At 39.4% G+C, this 19,706-nt stretch overlaps 1 protein-coding gene and 1 long non-coding RNA gene across 2 annotated transcripts in view; one reads left to right on the top strand and one right to left on the bottom strand.

Annotated features, from left to right (window-relative positions):
• Nucleotides 1-19,706, top strand: part of kcnd3 (potassium voltage-gated channel, Shal-related subfamily, member 3) — a 148,147-nt gene that overhangs the window by 74,127 nt on the left and 54,314 nt on the right. The window lies entirely within an intron of this gene.
• Nucleotides 5,147-11,995, bottom strand: LOC144014038 (uncharacterized). The gene is made up of 3 exons (XR_013282389.1): nt 11,861-11,995; nt 5,673-7,755; nt 5,147-5,438 (listed from the first exon to the last, which is right to left on the bottom strand). It is a non-coding gene; the product is annotated as an uncharacterized LOC144014038 (long non-coding RNA).

Below are 19,706 nucleotides of genomic sequence, written 5' to 3'. Positions count from 1 at the left end.
GATTAGGTCCGTGAAAACAGCAGGGGGCAGAAGGTAGGGTCTCTTTTCAAACCAGCCATCTCCAGTTTCTGTAAATATCGCACTCTATGAGCACCTACTAAATGCTCCACTTCTGCCGACAGGCGAACGTTAGTTGAACTAGCAGATTCCATGGCTCGATGGGCAATAATAACTTTTAATTTGTAAAATAAACGCCTCTAAGTACCTAAATCGCTCCGCCGCCCGTCCACTTCCATTAAAACGTAATTTCCTTCTGCCGTCCATGGTGGGGTCGACACATGATCACGTGACGTCGTTGCAAATGGTCAATTCGAGGATTTACAGTTTTCTGTCACCTTTTCTGGTCATTGCAGGAGTAAATGAAGGCACATACACAGTACTAGTCCAAGTAGGTCGTGATCAGTCACTGAAAGCCACTGAATGCCCTTGCTATTTTTACCACATACGTACAACTGATCCATACATTAAGGTTCTGTCACTTGTCTTGTCAATGTCGTCATTCTTGTATTCATTACACCCGTGAGGCATTCTGGCCCACTGAAAGCAAAAAGAACAGAAATATGATGGAAAATGGAATTAGAAAGCTCTCTCCTCCCACATCAATGAACAAACATCTGATCTGAGTCATAACTCCCCTGTTAAAACCAAAATGTCCTTCTCGCGCTGCATCTCTTTTTTTTTTTTTTTTTTTTAAATACTGACATATGAAGAACAGTCACAGTGAGGAAAAAAAATGAACGTAGGGCATCCAGTGATGAGCATTGATTAGTGAAGACACGAATGTTGACCAATGACAGTCAGTGAATCAAGCTCGTCTCGAAGGGTGTGAGGGATGGACAAATGAGGAACGTTAAAGGTTTAAGGATGTGATGGAAAAAAAAGGATGATTTCCCAGAGGGGATGGAGATGGATGAGTGACGAAGACATTGTAGATGGAGAAGGCAGTAGAGAAAAAATGAGGACTTCATTAAAGGATTTTTGATTGAAAGATGTATAGCTGCTCGCCCGGAGCATAGTCACTCTGTTTTGGCAATCAGTGCCCATGAGCAAGGCGCAGGACATTCATACATCCCCACAACGCTTAGGGTGATCCTGTACTGTAATTACCAATTGGACGTAATAACAATATTAATATGTTGTAGGATATTCAAGACACACTACACTAAATTAGTGTTGCAGTCATGTGAACATTTCTCTCTCATTTTCTCATATTTTTTTTTCCTATTCACCATCATCTCAAGGGTCTTAATGGGATTAATTCACTTTTTGTTTGCTCAGCCTTTAATGAGATTGGGGGGAAATCCTGCTACTTAGTGTGTAGACCTTCTAATATTCAATGCTCGGGACAGCACGCATTACTTGGCTGAGGTAAAAACAGTAAACAATCAAACATTATTTGCACATTATTCATTTTATCGCAACAGTGCAGTAATAACAATACATGTTTTGTAGATATACTTTTGTTTGTGACCAATTCCCGGCTGGTAACCTCTCCCAGCATTGTCACCAGTGTCTTTTGTTGTCAAGGAAACTGTGAGAGAATCCACGTTTGTTTGAAACAAAAGGTTGCTTCTTCAAAGATAGGATAGAAAAATCAGGGATTTACACATGCACAGAATTATTGGTGTACAGGGACTCCTCGTGTTATGAACAAGATCCGTTCCCACACTGGCGACGTATCTTGAATTTCCGCATAAGTCAGATTTCACCGATAAAATATTTGCGGCACCGGAAGTTGCCAGAATCAATATTTCCTGTTTCCGCACAAGCCACAGACATTTAATACAGACAGAGGGTTGGTGCTTGTTAGACTCTGAGAAGCTAACTTAGCTTTAGCATGCTGTCTGTGAGCAATGAGTGTGAGTGTAAAATGGCGTGATCACTGTGGGAAATGTTAACGAAAAAGAAGGTGCTGGGAATGAGGCATGGGCATTGTAAAGTTGAAGCATTGTACGTCGTGACTTCCTGTACTTCTGTTGAATAAAACATTCCCAAACATTCTCACATTTTCTCTAAGCATCGATAAAGGTCTCTAAATGTTGCTAATGGCTAACGAGGTGACCCTCAGATTTTCTCCAGCATTCATCCGAAAAGTTAGCGAATCCAACATCCGCAAATATTCAGCTTGCTTTTCTCTAAGGCTGCGACTCCTAAAACTGGTCTCACATTTTGTCATGTACACCCAGTATCACTGTTGACAACAGACGTGCATGATTAGTTAGGGGTGTTTGTTGAAGACAAAGAAGAACCTCAAAGACTGATAGCACATCTGAATTTGAAATTTATGAATCATATGTCCCGTTCATTCTGCCCCGATCTTCCAAACGATGGATTGCAAGCCATCGGTTAGCAGTTGGGGCCCATAATGATCAACTGGAGCACGCTCGCTTCGATCTCACTAACCTTGGAGCAACCATGAAATAGGCTCATTCATCAGATGGCAACCGCCAGCTAATCTACAAATGCTCTGAATCATTAATGGCAACTCATGTGATTCGTGGGCTATCACTGCGATAAGGAACATGTTATAAATGTGCTCTTAAATGTCGTCAGGCTTATTTACGGAATACCTCGCACCTTCTGTTCAGTAGAATTATGATAATAGCATGCAACATAGTAATAGCATCATTATGAAGACATTAGAAGAGACCTTACTTGGTGCTTGAAGGCTTCTGGGTGTGCATGCAGTGATCAAAAAGAGCCGTGTGTTGAGAGTGTGAGACTGAGCAGGGAAGAAGATATGATGTAGTTAGATGGATTTTCATCCTTTTTCCACGTGAGGATGTGGTCCAAGGATGTTTGATCTCAGATTAGATGACGCCCTGGTGGAACAGATTATTACAAGTTTGCAAACATGACTCACACAAGAGCATATAATCATGTTTTTTTTTTCTTTGATGAATCCACTCCAATGCTAATCTGCCATAAAATATGAGGGAAATTTTCAAATTGGTTAGGGGTGCTATTTGTATCACACCCCAATGAATGAATGTTTAAAAAAAAATGTAGTTTATCATAATTTGTGCATGAAAGGAGTAAAATGTCTTTGGCACTTGAATTTTTTTGTCTATTTTATGACATGTTACAGACCAAACCAGAAACTGAATTATTATGCATTTATGTTTGTGCACTGCCAATGGACAAACAGTTTTGTAAACTCTTCTGTTCTGTTCTGTAAAAAAAATAAAAATAAAATAAAATAAAAATGTTGTGAAATGCAGGAAACATGATTTTTGCAAAAGCAGTAAGTAAAATATTTAATTGAATTGCCCAACTTTCAATTGTATTGCTTTGTTGCCTTTAAATTTTATTTTTATTTATTTATTTGTTTGTTTGTTTTACATTGCTTTTTTTTATTAAAGGGATATAAATGTAAATGATTTAAAAACAAAACAATTGAGAGATTAATCCATTATTAAAATGATCATTCGTTCAGATCATTAAATCTTTGTATTTGATTTGGCCATGTTATATCCGGTTCTGGCAAGCTTTTAACATGACAGATGGAGAGAGCTCTGATATTGTCCTGAAAGGCCTGAACCGCTGACTTTTAACAGCGGGGATCAGGAGAGGCAGCTATTGGATCGCCCCAGGAGGGAGTTGGAGCAAAACAGTAGAGAGGCCGGTATCGTGCTGAGACACACGGAGAAACAGGTGGAAATGCTTGTTCCTCAGGTCAGAGGGTGTGAGGAGGAGATCCGGGGCTGGAAAAAAGTGTTCAGCATTCGAGGAGGGAGCAAGTTGGTTACAGCATGATGACATCACCGGGGATCGCTGGATAGAAAAAGATGGCACACGGTGCGGTTGCATCATTCTGCTGCCACACATCACAACTCCGCTCTAATCTTTTTATCTGCTCTCATCCTTCCTAGAAATGAGATTTTTCTTCTTTTTTTTGTGCACTAGCTGTGCAAATACATGAAAGGTTTCTATAAAAATGGTGCAATACATGAATTAGGCTTCACTGCTAAGTTGTAGTTAGTCTAAAGCAGACATCATCGCATCACCGAAAGAAACTCTTTGCAATTTATTAGCACTGTTTACTCCTGTCATCCGACAAAGCTGATGTTAAATCCTATTCTAATAGAAATATGATACTCAGCGGATTCTCTTAAAAAGTTGGAGGCAGGCCGAGGGCAACAGCCTGACGCTGGCTTTGCACGTCACATGATGCAGGCTAATTCGTCAGCCCGCTGCTTGCGGTTGTGGCTGTCTTGCAGTATCTTGCGCTGTGTTTTCTCTCCCTTTGGCATGTGGAATAATGGTCCTGACAAATTATTCAGAATCTGTTGCTTGTGGCTGTGGGTAGCTGATATCTGTTAGACAGGGCCACTTGCTTCTACTCACTCAGACACACGCGCACACTCGCTCCAACTCTCGATGAACAAACCGATCTTCAGGCTAGAATTTTAGGCTAGAGAAGCATTTTGACCCAATTGGATATGAATGCTTTGTGTTTGTGTGCCTGTATTTCTAGTAGCCCATGTTGTTAGATGCAGACGATGTAGTGTAGTGGCATTTTGTGTTCCTTGAGTTGTGCTGCAAAGGTAACAAAAGGAATGCAGTCATGATATATGTTCCGAATTTTGACATCTCCCTCTACATAACATGCTGGAGCTAGATTCTTCTGAAATATAGGCCCCTCTTTTCATGCCCAGCGAAAGTCTAGCGCAAAGCGCAGTTCAGCTGTTTATGTTCGTTTGGGCATTTTTTCATAGACAGGTGTAGTTGGAAATGCGTGTCGTTGTCAAAGAAGCCTGTAGACACAAGAAAGAGAGTTTTTATCTCACTGGAGTTAAACATCTGTAGCTGTTCAATTTGTGGCCTGCATATTTACAGATGGGTAACTCTGGTGTCTGCAGGTTTGGGAGGAACAAAGACAAAATTGATACCTGAAGGTCATGAAGTGTAAGATGACATTGTGGCATCTATATTCAAGAAATAACATTGGCTATTCATTCTCCAGCCCTATCAGATGGGATGCAGACAAAGAGAGTTCAGACCATATTTCAGATTTACCACAGACACAAGCTTTTTTCCAAAAAATAAGACGGATGTCAGGTTTACCTGTTTGACATTTATTAAACACAACAAAAAGGAAAGAAGACACTCAGTTCAAAGCTCACAAGGAGAGAGGAGAGGAACTGACTGATACTAATCACTACTGCACACTATGAAAAAATCCCCTCCTCACCCTCTCTTTTTATTTGGTTCCCACGCCCCTAGTTCTCATAGGTGTTCCAACCCTAATAATGCCAATGGAAAACATAGTTGGAACACAGTGTACTTGTTTGTCTAAATGTTATGTGCATGTGAGTGGACGATTGCTGTTTTGTTTGTTTTCAACCATTTAACAGAAAACAGGCGGCATCAGCAGACTGGCTCAAACCATTCTGTTGCGTTAGATGTTCTGGTTCTTGTGCTTCTTGAGTCATCTTCTGTTAAGATAACATATAGCAGGGCTATGTGAATGTGAGCGTGGAGCAGAGCAAAGCATTATTCATTGCAAGCAGAAGCAATTCTTCATTGCAGCAAATTTATGCTAACTTATGTTTACAATTATTCTTACAACGGACTAATCAAAGAAACCTCTATCCTGACATTTCGTCATTATTCTCCATCTTAATCCTGACAATTGATTCCAGCTCAAGGAATTCACTTCAGAAGCTCACCTTCTCCAGACTGTTTCTTTCTGCTCTTTCCACAGATGTTCAGTAGGATTTAGATCAGGTGGCCACGTCATGCAATCTGTTGGCAATTGGCATAGAGTTTGCTTTGTTGCAATTGCTTATCAGGGCACGTAATTGCACTCAACTAATTGTGGGAAGATACGTGAAACTTCCAGGAGCTCGGTCGCTTATCTTCCTGGACTGTATGTGCCAAGACGCACTGAAATTCTGCAAGGTAAACAAACACACCTCTAATAAAATATTAAAGGCATGGGACACATCCTGTCTTTTTCACTACAAGCTACTTTGCAAATGAAATTTGAGGAAGACTAACAGAATCAGATTTTATTTTATTTTTTTAAATGGATACGTAAACATTGTATCATGTGTAAAATATATGACAGCTGTACATGTGTCAACCATAAATGGTTACATTCCCGTCGGTAACCTAATGGTTGTTTTCTAAGCCCAGACATTATGAACTTTTAAATCTCTGACAAGATTAAAGGATCAAATATAAAATTTCATCATATTTCACATTGTCTGCCACAAGAGCAAAGCAAATATAAAAACCTATCCCCAAAAGAAATACAAAATCCTGATTATCATTATACAGTATGAAAATAATAATCAAGTGAATGATTTGTAAAAATACACTTGATATTTTGTTGATTTTGTTTTGAAGAATATGGATTTTAACAAACAAACAAAAAATCTCTAAATTAGGGAGATTATTTATTGCGATTGCACAAACTTGGATGAACAAGTCTCTGTGCTGCAGCTTGAGCACATGTTGAGGATTTTTGTTAAGTTGATTTATTTATGAGCTCTGAACAGAGTGGCTGTTTAATTGTGATTCAGCACAAGTCTCCGCTCAGCACTTTTAGCAGCGGCGCATCTCTGCTCGAGTGTGGAAGTGTGTCAAGCGGGGAAATCGCTCCCCGAATTAGGAACAGCTCGTCCCATCTACTGTCATCCACTGGCAATTTATGACTGTCACTTCCTCTAATAGGAGCGCAGATAAAGAGGGGGTCTTGCTGGCAGTTGCATTTTTAATATTAAAGTTGATCAATAAAAAAATAAAAAAAGGCGGACTTATTTAATAGCGCTGGCCCTTAAGGCTGATTGGCCTTGTTTGGATCACACAGCAAACAAATATACTATAAACACATTGAAACAGTGACTGAATGCAGTTGGCTGCCCAATTGTACTTCTCCAACTGTCACTTGTTCTCAGTCTTTCATTTTACATTCTTGTCTCACCATTTGAGAAGTGCCAGTTATTTAAAATTAATCTTTTATCACTTATCCAATTATGTGCCTCCTTTCGTAGAACAACAAGGAGTGGCTTTATTAACCTCTCCAGCCTAGTCATTTTTTTCCACATGCGTTTCTCTGCAACTCACTCTTCACGTCTTCAGCATGTTACCACGTTGCTGTTAACTCTCTTGTTGACTTTTGTTTTACTTTTAAATATTTAATCCTTGCTCTCCACATTTTCTGTGCAACGTCTCCCTTGGCAAAAGAAGGAACAACATGATCTCTACTAACACTGTTCTCCTTCAGCTCCCATCTCTGTAAAGTCTTTGTAAAGTCATTATTGTGATTTCTAAACACATTCAATATTTTTTGAAGATCAGTATTGAAAACGTGCAAAGACTGAGAACAATTTAGTACGGAATTGTTGACTATATACTAAGTAATGAGCACCCATATGTGGCTATCTATTGCATTTGTGAGTTACATAAATAAAATCATGGCCCATTTCTATCATATGCAACACACGGAGCGAGCCGATGTTGAGGTGGACGGCTCTGCGTATTGCCATGCTACTAGCAGCCGGTCGTCATTAGCCACCAATACTCCACAGCCAGGCAGGGTCATAACAGGAATATAGGCGCCCACCACCTCCCAGCGTGCCTGCACTGCAACAGAGAGAAGAGTTTGGGGGGAAAGCTGGTGAAAAGGCTTTGATGATATGTATTGAGTTGTGTGATCAGGACTGTGTGTACAAAAGTCTGTGTCCTCGGTCCTGGTCCAGCACACCAAAACACATCGTCTTCTCATGGAGACAACCTTGCTGGCTCCTAAACAGGAACATGAAGCACAGGAGAATGAGGGGTTAAGGGGGAAGGATAAGGGGGGGCTCCAACGTCTGGAAACATCAACATTCAGGAGGTAGAAGTCCAAATTATGTTTTGAGAACAGGCCGACAATCAAACCACTCAAACATTTCCAATAAAGCTGCCTGCGCCTTCTGAACTTTGCAATAAATAAGGAAACTGCCAGCTGAACTTTGATTTCCCAGTGTATTCAGCAGCCACACCCACACCATCCTACAGCTGGAAAGTCGGCTCTATTTTTCATGTTTTGGAGCCTGGCCATTTTCTTTTTTAATTTAATCCACATTTGGCAGGCTTGTTAGCAATACTCTTCACTTTGTTCAATGTGTTGTGTCAAATTTACAAGACATTTTTTTTTACCCTTTCCAGGATGTTTAAAATTAAGAAATTCTAATCAACTACGATATATATATATTTTTTTATACCTGAGTAAAACAAACTCCTTGGCGGTCTATATCGTTTGATCACCCATGCCTGTATATTTATGTGAGAATCACACAGAATAGCTCATACCTAGGTAGGTGTGTGAGTGTAATTATCAGTGCAGAGAGCTTGTCTCCATTCATTTTTAATGAGCTATGAGGCAGAGTTGCCTCCATTAATAGAAAATTAGACCGACCATGAACCAGCACGACAAATAAAAAGCCCGAGATCAAGGATGTGGAGTGCAGTGCAAGATGGGGTTAATGACATGTTGGGGCTGGCTGACTGCTCTGACAAAACACGCGGACCTGGAGATGGACAGCGCCATGTGGAGAGGGAGAAGGGAGGGGAGACACAAGGGAGGCCTTCAACACTCACAACAGTCAGCGTGAAGCAATGAGGCTTAACTACAAGGGCTGGGGTTTCAATGGGATTCATTAGCATGAGACTTGAAACTTTATGATGTTCTACTATCTCATCTGTGTGTATGTGCAAGGATTTTATCATTCCAAGTGGACCTTCCTTTTACTCAGTGAATTGCTGAGGTCAGGAGAACAAAGAGGTTTCTAAAAGTTTTATGATGTCAGAGGCACCAATGAACACCAGTAAGCCCAACGCATTTAAATTGTGATTGATGAATATATTACTGTAGTGAGTTGAGATACCCAACTCATGTTGTTGTTGTTGTTTTTTTGTTTTTGTTTTGTTTTTGGCATACAATCTAAGAAATTTTTGTAAACAGATTTAAGCCACTCCCAGTTGAAGTATAGTGCCAAATAAAACATAAAACAATGAGATTTAAAACGACCACGTAGCTTTGGCTAATGTGAGTCTGTTTAGCTTAATGCTAACAAACATTGCAAAATGCCAGTGACAGGCTAACAAATAGCATTTGTGCTGCGATGTTATAACCTATTAAGCACAACAATGCTCACAGGATATATATTTTTTTTTTTATCCTGCCTGGGCGATATGGCCAAAAACAAATCTCACTATTGTTTTTGAGTCATTCTGAACGATGCAATTGATTTTAATCCAAGTCATAAACCCAACAAACATTTATTAAAAGGTTTCATTTATTCAAAAATAAAACCTGTGCAAAAATGTTCAGACAACAATAATGTATACTGTACTGACTTTCAATAAGTTTTAAAGTAAACTTAACATTCATAAGTTGTGCAAAAGAAATAGACAATATATTGTGCATAACTTGCTTAATTGCCACAATTAAGTATTTAGTGACTCTTGTAATTGTAAACATGTCTGCCTCTTGTGTAAAATTACAAATCACAATAACATGTGGATGTAACAGAACATAAGAACAAAAGCTTTTAATAATCCAGACGGAGACAAAAGTCTATTTATTTATATGCACTTCGATTTCACAATTTAGCTAATGTTCAACGATTCAATTTTAAATTCGATCTGACAATTAATCAAATGAATTCCATTTATTGTCCAGCCTTACTTTATACTGTCTGAACAACACTAATACTTGTGTAACTGCAACCTCATGAGGACCACCTCAATGCATCTTTGTGTGTATTAGCGTATTATGCTGCCCCCCAATGGGCAAGGGTTGCACACCAGAAGAAGCAGCACAATATCCAGAGAAGCAAAAAATGTGGCAAACAATATTTAATTATTGCATTCCCTTTAGTTATGCAATTACCGCACTTATTTATAGTCAATTATCCTCCTGAGTACCAGGAGAAAAAAAAAAGTCCAATCATGTTTATTTTGTTATTCCCCAATCTTTGTGATGTAACAGGAATACTGCAAAAGAAATCTTTGGAAAAAAAAAGGTCTTATTTTTAAGCTATGATGTGTCCACTACAGAGGACATTTTTTAAAACCTAAATGCTAGGCTCAAATACTCTTAAAATAATTCCAACAATACTTTAATGTGTTCTTAAGAGTCTTATAGAAAACACAATAACAACATTTAAAACCTAAATTTGTTCAATAAAAAGTGTTATACACTTACTTTTCCTCTTCCCTAAAAAGTGTTTGCACTGAGGGAAGCCATTTTTCTTTTATGATGCAACCAAAGGTAGCAAAGCCCCACCACTACACATTTGGTATCATTGGAAATCTCTGAATGTCCTCGATAGAGCACAAAAGGAGTTAATTCAATCGTATGCACTGGGTGGGAGATATTCAGGTTTAAAAAGGTCCACTACAGAGGACACATTTGAATTGCTGGTAGTCAGGAGGATATAGAGTGCTATTTTTCAACGACAAAAAAAAAAAAATGTTTTTGGGGGAAGCGAGAGTTGATTGATACTTCAAATCAATTGGAAATGATTTAATGCGCATCTCAGTGCATCACTGTATGTTAGCGTGCCTGTAGTTTGCACTCCTATGGAACTGCATATTGCACCATGCTGAGGCATTTCCTTGTCTTTGGCCCACTCACGTTGCTGGTAAGCAAAATATATGAAGCAGCACTTCATAAAGTGTATTGTGCCACTGCTGTATAATTATGAACATCTTGTAAAACAACATCTCTTTGGCAGTATTGATCAAAACAGCGTTATGTTCTTTATAGTATAATAATTTCTGATGCAGCACTTAGCTTAGATCTCGTTAAATTGTGCAGATGTACCTCGTGTTGTGCTCTCAGTGCGTGTTTAGGCAAAGTGGTGTTCTTTATAAGTCATCCCTCGTGTAAGATATTTAACAGTGGAAGCAATTAATTTGCATAATAGTGAATCATTCCTCCTCTCGCGGTCAGTCATGAAAAATGAGTCCACCAGGAGATTCTACATCAGCAGATTTTACAGAACTCTGCCTTAGACCTCACACATGCACACCAATTGTTTGCTAGTGCGTAAACACTAGATGAAGATGCCGCAGCTTGACCTTCATTCTGGAACGGGAAGTCGCATGAGCCCAGTGATTTGTGAGGCTTCCCTCAGTGTGATGTTGATCATTTAACCCGCATTAACACAACTCTCCATCTTAACCAATGTCAGAGCCTTGCCGCTCCATTGCCCCCCATTGCTTCTGTCTCTTGAGTTAACAAGATACTGTTGAACTCTCCATTTTTACACGGAAATGGCAGTGACAAAGATGTTTTTTTCTCCTTGTCGGGAGGTCCAAAAACCGATGTAAACCCCGTTAATCTAAGAGACACAATGGAACAGCAGGCAACTATACGAGGCTGCTGCTTGATATAATGTGCAGCGCATTGCTCTGAGTTTTCCCGTTACAGAACCTAACAAGGATTTAGAATGAGCCTCTGGAAGCAGTGTACAAACGGGGGGTTCATGGGGCCGTGGCCGGGGCATCCACAGCAATCCCACCAGCTTCTCAACTGATAAAAAAAAAACATTTCAATGGGCAGACGCTTGTCTTCTGTCTTGTATCAGACGCCCCACCCACCGATTCATAATCGTTTCGGAATGGCCATTAAACCGCTCCTTCTTTTTTAACAGTAGGAAATAAAGCCCATCAGACAATGAATACCAAAACCTTCTGTCCGGACCTCCCATGGCTTTGAATCATTTTATGCGGCATCCACAGTAAAGAAAGGTGCATCCAGCCTAACAGACGAGGGCAATATATCAACAGTAAATTTAAAAATTTCCCCCCAATCCCCACTCTTGAAAGGCAATATCATTTATCAGGAAGAAAAACTGACCATTTGTGTGAATCATCCACCGTTGACCGACCACATGATCCGCCGCTGGAGTGTGCATTTGGTCTGCTTGCCTCAGATGTTTACCCTCATTACACGACTCTACAAGGCCTCCCAAGAGAGCCCTGGCTCTCTAATGTGGCATATTGGTGACACGGCATGTGTGTGTGGCAACGAAGACGCACACACGCGTTACATAATACGTCCATAATACTTTGGCTTTTCAAGCACTATAATAAATTTCCTAACAACAATTTAAAGGTCAAATGGGAGCAGAAAAAGCTTGTGGTTGAAGCCTTTGTATCAGAAATTAAACCAACACATGCTTTATTTGATGGGGGAGGGTTAAAAATTAGCAAAACCTACTCAGATTGATACTCTGCATCACCCTTTGCCCCTTGCTTCTTGTGAAGATTTCTTTTTAAAGAGGATTTGGGGATTTGATGTGGATCAACGTTCTCAGTGAGTTTTGAGGCATACGGTTTCACGTTACCCAGATTCACTTTATGTTCTGCATTAGACACATATACATGCTTACATACATAAGTATATATATATATATATATATATATATATATATATATATATATATATATATATATTAGGGGTGTGAATTGCCTAGTACCTGACGATTCGATTCGTATCACGATTCACAGGTCACGATTCGATTCGATACCGATTAATCCCGATACGAATGGTCACGATTCGATACCGATTAATCCCGATACGAATTTATAAGTCGATTGTTGCGATTTTTTTCCATTCAAATTTAGAAAATACTATCAGTAAATTTGTACATGTACACTGTAAGATTTGTATGAATATATTTATCTAAAACTTGAGGCTTATAACCGTGAGCCACTGTACACAAACAGTTTGCAATCTGTTTCACATTTGAACAGCATTAAAATAAAAATATTAAGGCTTAATGTGCCGTTCATATAACATTCTTCCATGCTCAAGGTGTGAATCCTAAAAAAAAAAAAAAAAAAAAAAAAAAAAAAAAAAAAAAAAAACGATTCTGCCGATTATTGAATCGATTCGAGAATCGCGCGATGTAGTATCGCGATATATCGCCGAATCGATTTTTTTTACCACCCCTAATATATATATATATATATATATATATATATGGGTGTGTGGGTGTCTGTTTATGTGTGTATTTAGACAGGCATGATTGCCTGTGGTCACAGACAGATCAATACCCTCCTAGAAAAACTCTGAATAGAAGAAAATCATTTTTCCAAATGGATTAGTGTGTCAGCAGCACAGACAAGGACACAACAACATTCAACATGAATTCTTGGCTCTTTCAAACATGATTACACCAATAATTGTGTGAACTGATAACGCGTTAGGTGGCAGCTGCTCAGAACATTATCAAAACAATGTCCCCCCCCCAAAAAAAAAAAGGAAATCTTGACACGCACACCAGTCTTACAAATCTCAGGTTTTCAAGATAGGCCGACACGCAGACAAATTTAGCAGACAGAAATGCCATATTTATAAAACAATGGGGTATATTCACTAAGAAGGCGCTGCTTCCGGTAATAGCGCGAAATATTGCACCACAACTGCACCCGCAGTCTGCGCCCAGTTACCCACCTATTCACGAAGGATATTGCTCTAATCATATACCGGCACAAACGCCCCACAAAACTGACAGCTTGGAGCAAATTTGCACCTGATTTACCAACACATGGCAATAGATTTGTGCCAAGAACATTGTAGTATAGTAAAAGTTGCGAGAAAGATGACATCATCAGAAACGAGGTTGGACCGAGAGTAAGCGTTTATAGCGCCATTAAGCTGTACAGAGCAGAGAGGACGACAACAACGTCATTCATTCATAAAGTACAAATTATTAATTATTGGTGCGATCATTTATTAAAAATATTTTTTTTTAAAAACAGATGAAGCCAATGAGACAAAAAGCACAGTGAGACACAAACACATAAAGTGCAAGACGACAATTCAGTCATTCAATGCTTGCCACAGACGCCACTGTCCTGAAAGGCTCCATTTTGCTCAGTTTTCCATGCCTTGGAGCAGGGACATGAACATAATGCAATATAAATGTAACTGCAAAGTAAAGCTGCATTAACTTTTGTGCAAAATAGCACAAAAAAAGAATCACATCATGAATGAGCATCAGAAACTTGAAATTTGTGGTCATACAGTTTGGATATACTATGACGTGCATACAGTATATTGAAATGTTGGTACATAAGCATGCAAATGTTGATGACATACACATTATTATGAACCTCTGTAAGCACTTTGTCACTTTGACGTACTGCACATTAATTTGCAGTAAATATGTAGGCACACTCTCTCCGACTTAATGTGCAGGTTGGGGGCGTTAATGTGACTTTGTTCACTTCAGTCTTCCCAAGTGGACATTAGCATTTGCTGAGCCTGATCTGATTTGCCAATCTTGTGGCTTTTTGGAGTTCACAAGTCAGCTCAAGACTTTTTGGAGTTGGTGATCATTTAGGGGAGGACTTTTCACTCATCTTGGCTTAAACAGACAAATCACATATTTGTTTAGCTTTGTGATGTATTACAGTGTGTGTTTATGTCAACAACTAGTAAATGGCAAAACTGCATTTTCCGTTCTTTATTTCTTAGTGGAGCACTTGAAATAGTATATTTTATTTTGTATATTGTATTTGATTAATGACACTTGTGCACATTTAGTTTATTATAAGATGTCATTTAGCTCACTAGCCTAGAGGGCAGTGGTGAGCTTTGGTTTTGCAAGGACGGGTGGCAAAGTGTAACAAAGAAGAATCCCCCTTGAACAAGAACTTGAAAAAAAGAGAGTGAGTGGCGCTGTAGCCCTCGATGGTTCAATGTTTTCCTCTGTTAAGAGCAATAAAGTACGAGCTCATTCCACACCCTACGGTGAATTTATTGGTTTATTTGAGTTTAGTTTGTTTTTATTGTCCATACGCAAATCCTGCCTTGGGCAGATTGATAATCACTGAATGTTGCTGTCATTGTTGTTGTTGTTTTCTGGATAAATCCAGATTCAATTTTGAAGTCTGTGAACATAAATGACATGAAAATAGCCTGAACGAAACAAACGGTATGTGTGTTTTTGTATGCCTTTACACTTACTGACAGGGTGAATATATTGACTCAGCTTGGTATCCATACCATTTACTTTAGTTTTGAGCTATTTTGTTGCAGAGGGCATTTCCACAGATGCGCTTTGAAGGAATAGCAAAAACACAGTTTCTGTATGTTTACATTTCTTATGGCTGAAATTATGACAGCTACAGGGTTAGATTATAATTAAAATACAACCAACTGAGACAGCACAAGGTGTAAAAGAGGAGTTGAAAAGGAAGTGTGGAAAAAACAAGAACTATACCACAACCTAAACCAAATATTTGAATATTGAAATATTGACCTTTGTTGTGCTTATCGGCTGCACCATACTGGTGAACTAAAACCTTATTTGCAGCCTGTTTAAAAAGGAGAGAAAAGGAGGATCATCATAAGTCCGCACAGGGGTGTGGCCTGCTACAGAAAGAAATAGTAGCACATGCAGATTTTCTAACTTAAAATACAGTATTTTGTTCATAACAAAGTACAGGAAGAACTAGCTGAAGATTTAAAGCAGCTTGGAAATTAGAGGTGGTAATGAGGTCACTCGTGTAAATGTGTTTGAATTAAACACAATCACATTTCCGGATCATCCCAAAGGGGTTTTATGGTGTTGAAATCAGGGCCCAAACACTTTTAAAAATAAATGTATGGGCAAAGGTGGGCACTTCGGTCTCTCCGTCGGCACCGTCATTGACGGATGCCCACGTTTTTGATGAGTGCTCTGTGATGCGAAGCCTCGAAAAGATTGTACGGACTGAGCACCGACTGAAGCAAATTTTTGTCCGTCAATCCGGGCCAGTACAGATGGTCGTTTTCAGTCTGTGTATTTTTTCTAATTATTTTTTAAGTCTTCGTGTCCTAAACGGGAACGCGCAATCGATGGGCACAAAGACGGAAGTACAAGTATTGGGACGCGGCCCACACGTCGCGAACCAGAACCGGAATTAAAGCTCATGTGCAAAAACAGTCCCGTCTCTTCCGTGGCATATACCACATTTGGTCATGCAAAATCCATGGTTGATTTATCCATCCATCCATTTTCTTGACCGCTTATTCCTCACAAGGGTCGCGGGGGGTGCTGGCGCCTATCTCAGCTGGCTCTGGGCAGTAGGCGGGGGACACCCTGGACTGGTTGCCAACCAATCGCAGGGCACACAGAGACGAACAACCATCCACACTCACACGCACACCTAGGGACAATTCGGAGCGCCCAATTAACCTGCCATGCATGTCTTTGGAATGTGGGAGGAGACCGGAGTACCCGGAGAAGACCCACGCGGGCACGGGGAGAACATGCAAACTCCACCCAGGAAGGTCCGAGCCTGGACTCGAACCGGAGACCTCAGAACTGGGAAGCGGACGTGCTAACCACTCGACTACCGTGCCGCCCCTGGTTGATTTAGTAAATAATAATATGTGCTTGACTCAAGTAGGCATATGGTGATCTCGGATTTTGATTGTATGATAACCATGAACAAAATACAAATACATTGGGGGGGAAAATGAAATAACATATAGTACAAAATAAGTAGCTACTTCTCTGTGCTATTTTTGTCTTTGTGAAGTAACGTCAGAGTGGAAACAAACTGATGTTAGCCATAGCCTACATGCTATTTCACCATCCATGCTAGTTTGCCATGTTATCTGTAACGAGTCTGTAGTATTCAATATTTATTCATTTGTCATTGTGCAAATAACATGGTTATAAACAACAACGAGATATCGTTATATTTCACCAATTGCAGACACGCTAACTTGTAGCTGGTTGCAAATATTTATTTCAAAACAGAATTATAGTAATATACATTACTGTATAACAACATTACTTAGAATTTAACCAAGAGTAAATCCTTTCATTATTCTATGAAAAGAGCTAACTTTAGCAACAAACTAATGCTATTGTAATGGGAGAACAGTTGTCGGACTCGCTGACTGCGCGCATCAATATGATGCAGTGACTTTTTAAAACCGTGGTATAAGAACCGACCCATACCTAGCCCTAACACTTCCGTCCTTAAAAGTATAAAACAAAACAAAAAAAAAACAGGAAAAAAAAACTGCTGCTCATTAGAGAAGCGCGGCAAGATATTTTGTCATCATTAACTGAATTCTTTTCAGTTAAGATGGATGGAGAAGTTCTGGTTGTATAGTGATTTAAAAAAAAAATATATATATTTTTTTATTCCTGGCAGATCAATACGCACTTAAATCTACCAACTAGTGTCCACAATGTCCTCCTGTCTTTTGAAATGTTCACCTCATTCTTCTTCCTTATGTTGTATGGGGTGGAAACCTGTCAAATGGTAACAAGGACCTCCTTAGGTGACAGAAAACAATCAGCAAATGCTAAAACAGCAGTTGGACTGACAAAGTATTTTCCAAAAGGAAGCAGGAGGTAATAGACCTGTCATCAGGTCACCTGCTAAGTTTGTTTTTCAGTGTCAAAGGGAATTGGCAGGTGTGTTTTTCAGTGGGGCAGATTGGTACGGGATGTCAGAGGGAGCTATTAGTGGCTGGTATTGACATCATACTGCAGCGCCAAGTCATTCTTCTTCCTGACAGTTCATGAAAAACCTGCTTTTTCTATACACACGTTTCATTTTCACTGGCTCCGAGCACAAACAGATTACACAGTGGCCCTGTGTATGCATGTGTGCCAGAGTGAGAAGAAAAGATGTGGGAAGTGGGAAAGATCGGAAAGACTCAATTAAGAAGGGTAGAAGAACAAGAGGAAGAGGTAGAGAGAATATAAAATGGTGGCATGTGTTTAAACGTTGGCCAGAAAACGGCGAGACATTCAACAGGTCTCCTTGTGCAAATGTCAGGCGCTCGGTTATTTATAGGACCTCTAATTAAACCGAAAACTTCTCTCCTGTGCACCCAAATTCTCTCCTGAACCTCATCTTTACCCTTTGGTTCCCCTTCCTTCTGTTTTTCCGCTAATTCAAACTATTTTCCCATTCTCAGTTTTGACCACGCTGCCCTCCACTGACTGCCAATTAGTGCGACTCAGCAACAAATCCAAATTCGATAAGCGATGGAGCTCTGTCTTTTGTGGAAGTCTTGCAATAAGCACGGAGACATTTAATCTGTTGAGATTAAAATCCGTCTCGACCCATCAACCCAGTGACAGACGTAAACGTACACATAGGCGTGCGCACATCATCATTTAAACGAATCTTGATTGTCAAATAGGCTCCACATTGTTACCATAGCAACTCTAGATGAGGATGGTCATGTATGCATTTCCGTGGCCGCGCTTTCGTCCCTTGTGATCCCACTCAGTCATCGAGATGGGACCCGACCACATTATGCATAGACACAATTAAGCAAGCACTTTCCCTGTACACTGTATTTCTTTAGAGAGATGATCTTTTCAAGGGTTATTGTACATTCCTATGTTATTTTGATTGGAGAATGACTGCATTGGTATCATTTAGGGATAAAATGGTTCACAGAAGTCACGATTCAGTACATACTTCGGTTTTGGGGTCACGGTATGGTACGAGTTCGGTATAACAGTAAAAAGCAACAAAATGCTGTCAAGTCCGTCAATGCTGGCTTAACCAGAGAGCTTGCATCTGAGCTATACAGAGCTGGTCTCGCTCAAAACTGGTATCTGGTGCCAGTTGCCAGTCTATAAGTTCCTGGAGAGCGTAGCAAACGTTGCAAACCAGTACTGCATAAACAAAAGCAATGAAATTCTACAAAAAGCGTGCTGTTTAATGTAGTTGTAGGCCAAATTATGGTTAGCATTAGCGCTACTTCGCTGTATTGTCGCTTCTGTACTGCATTCACTAAAAAATTAGATTGTGTGTGCTTATGAACCAATGCAATGTGAACCCAACTGGAACTGAACCGCCAACTTTTTCTCTTCGTGTTTTTTTTGTTTACTGTCAGTCGGTAAACAGATTTAGGCATATTAGCGCCACATGGTTTGGAGTGCAGTTACTGCAATTAACTCAGGCGCCATTCGTCATCTGACCTAACCCTGACGTCCAAACCGAGACAGTTCGGAACGACTACATAAACCGTTACACTGCTATTATTATTATTATTAGGGGTGTTAAAAAAAATCGATTCGGCGATATATCGCGATACTACATCGCGCGATTCTCGAATCGATTCAATAATAGGCAAAATCGATTTATTTATTTATTTATTTATTTTTTTTATTTTTTTTTTTTATTTTTAGGATTCACACCTTAAGCATGGAAGAATGTTATATGAACGGAACATTAAGCCTTAATATTTTATTTTAATGCTGTTTAAACATGAAACAGATTACAACCTCTATAAGACTGAAATTTCAGATAAATAAATAATACATTTTCATATAAATCTTACACTCTACAAGCTTACTGATTAGTATTTTCTAAATTTGAATGAAAAAAAATCGCAACAATCGACTTAGAAATTCGTATCGGGATTAATCGGTATCGAATTGAATCGTGACCTGTGAATCGTGATACGAATCGAATCGTCAGGTACGAGGCAATTCACACCCCTAATTATTATTATTATTTTATGTTTTGTGTACAGCACTTTGTTACAGCAGTGACTGTTGTGAATGTGCTATGTAAAGTTGAGTTGATTTGAGAATTGTTAAATTAAAAAAAAAATAATAATCAACTAAGGCAAATGGAGTGTTCGTTGTTTCGTACCCTTGTAATGGATGAGTGTGCAGCTGTTACTATTTATATCCTTTTTTTAATTCTCTGCACGAGGAAGG

The sequence above is a fragment of the Festucalex cinctus genome, chromosome 2 (genome assembly GCF_051991245.1).
Source record: "Festucalex cinctus isolate MCC-2025b chromosome 2, RoL_Fcin_1.0, whole genome shotgun sequence".
Taxonomy (NCBI): domain Eukaryota; kingdom Metazoa; phylum Chordata; class Actinopteri; order Syngnathiformes; family Syngnathidae; genus Festucalex; species Festucalex cinctus.
The sequence above is the reverse complement of the archived record's forward strand: the minus strand, read 5'-3'. Positions and strand labels throughout refer to the sequence as shown.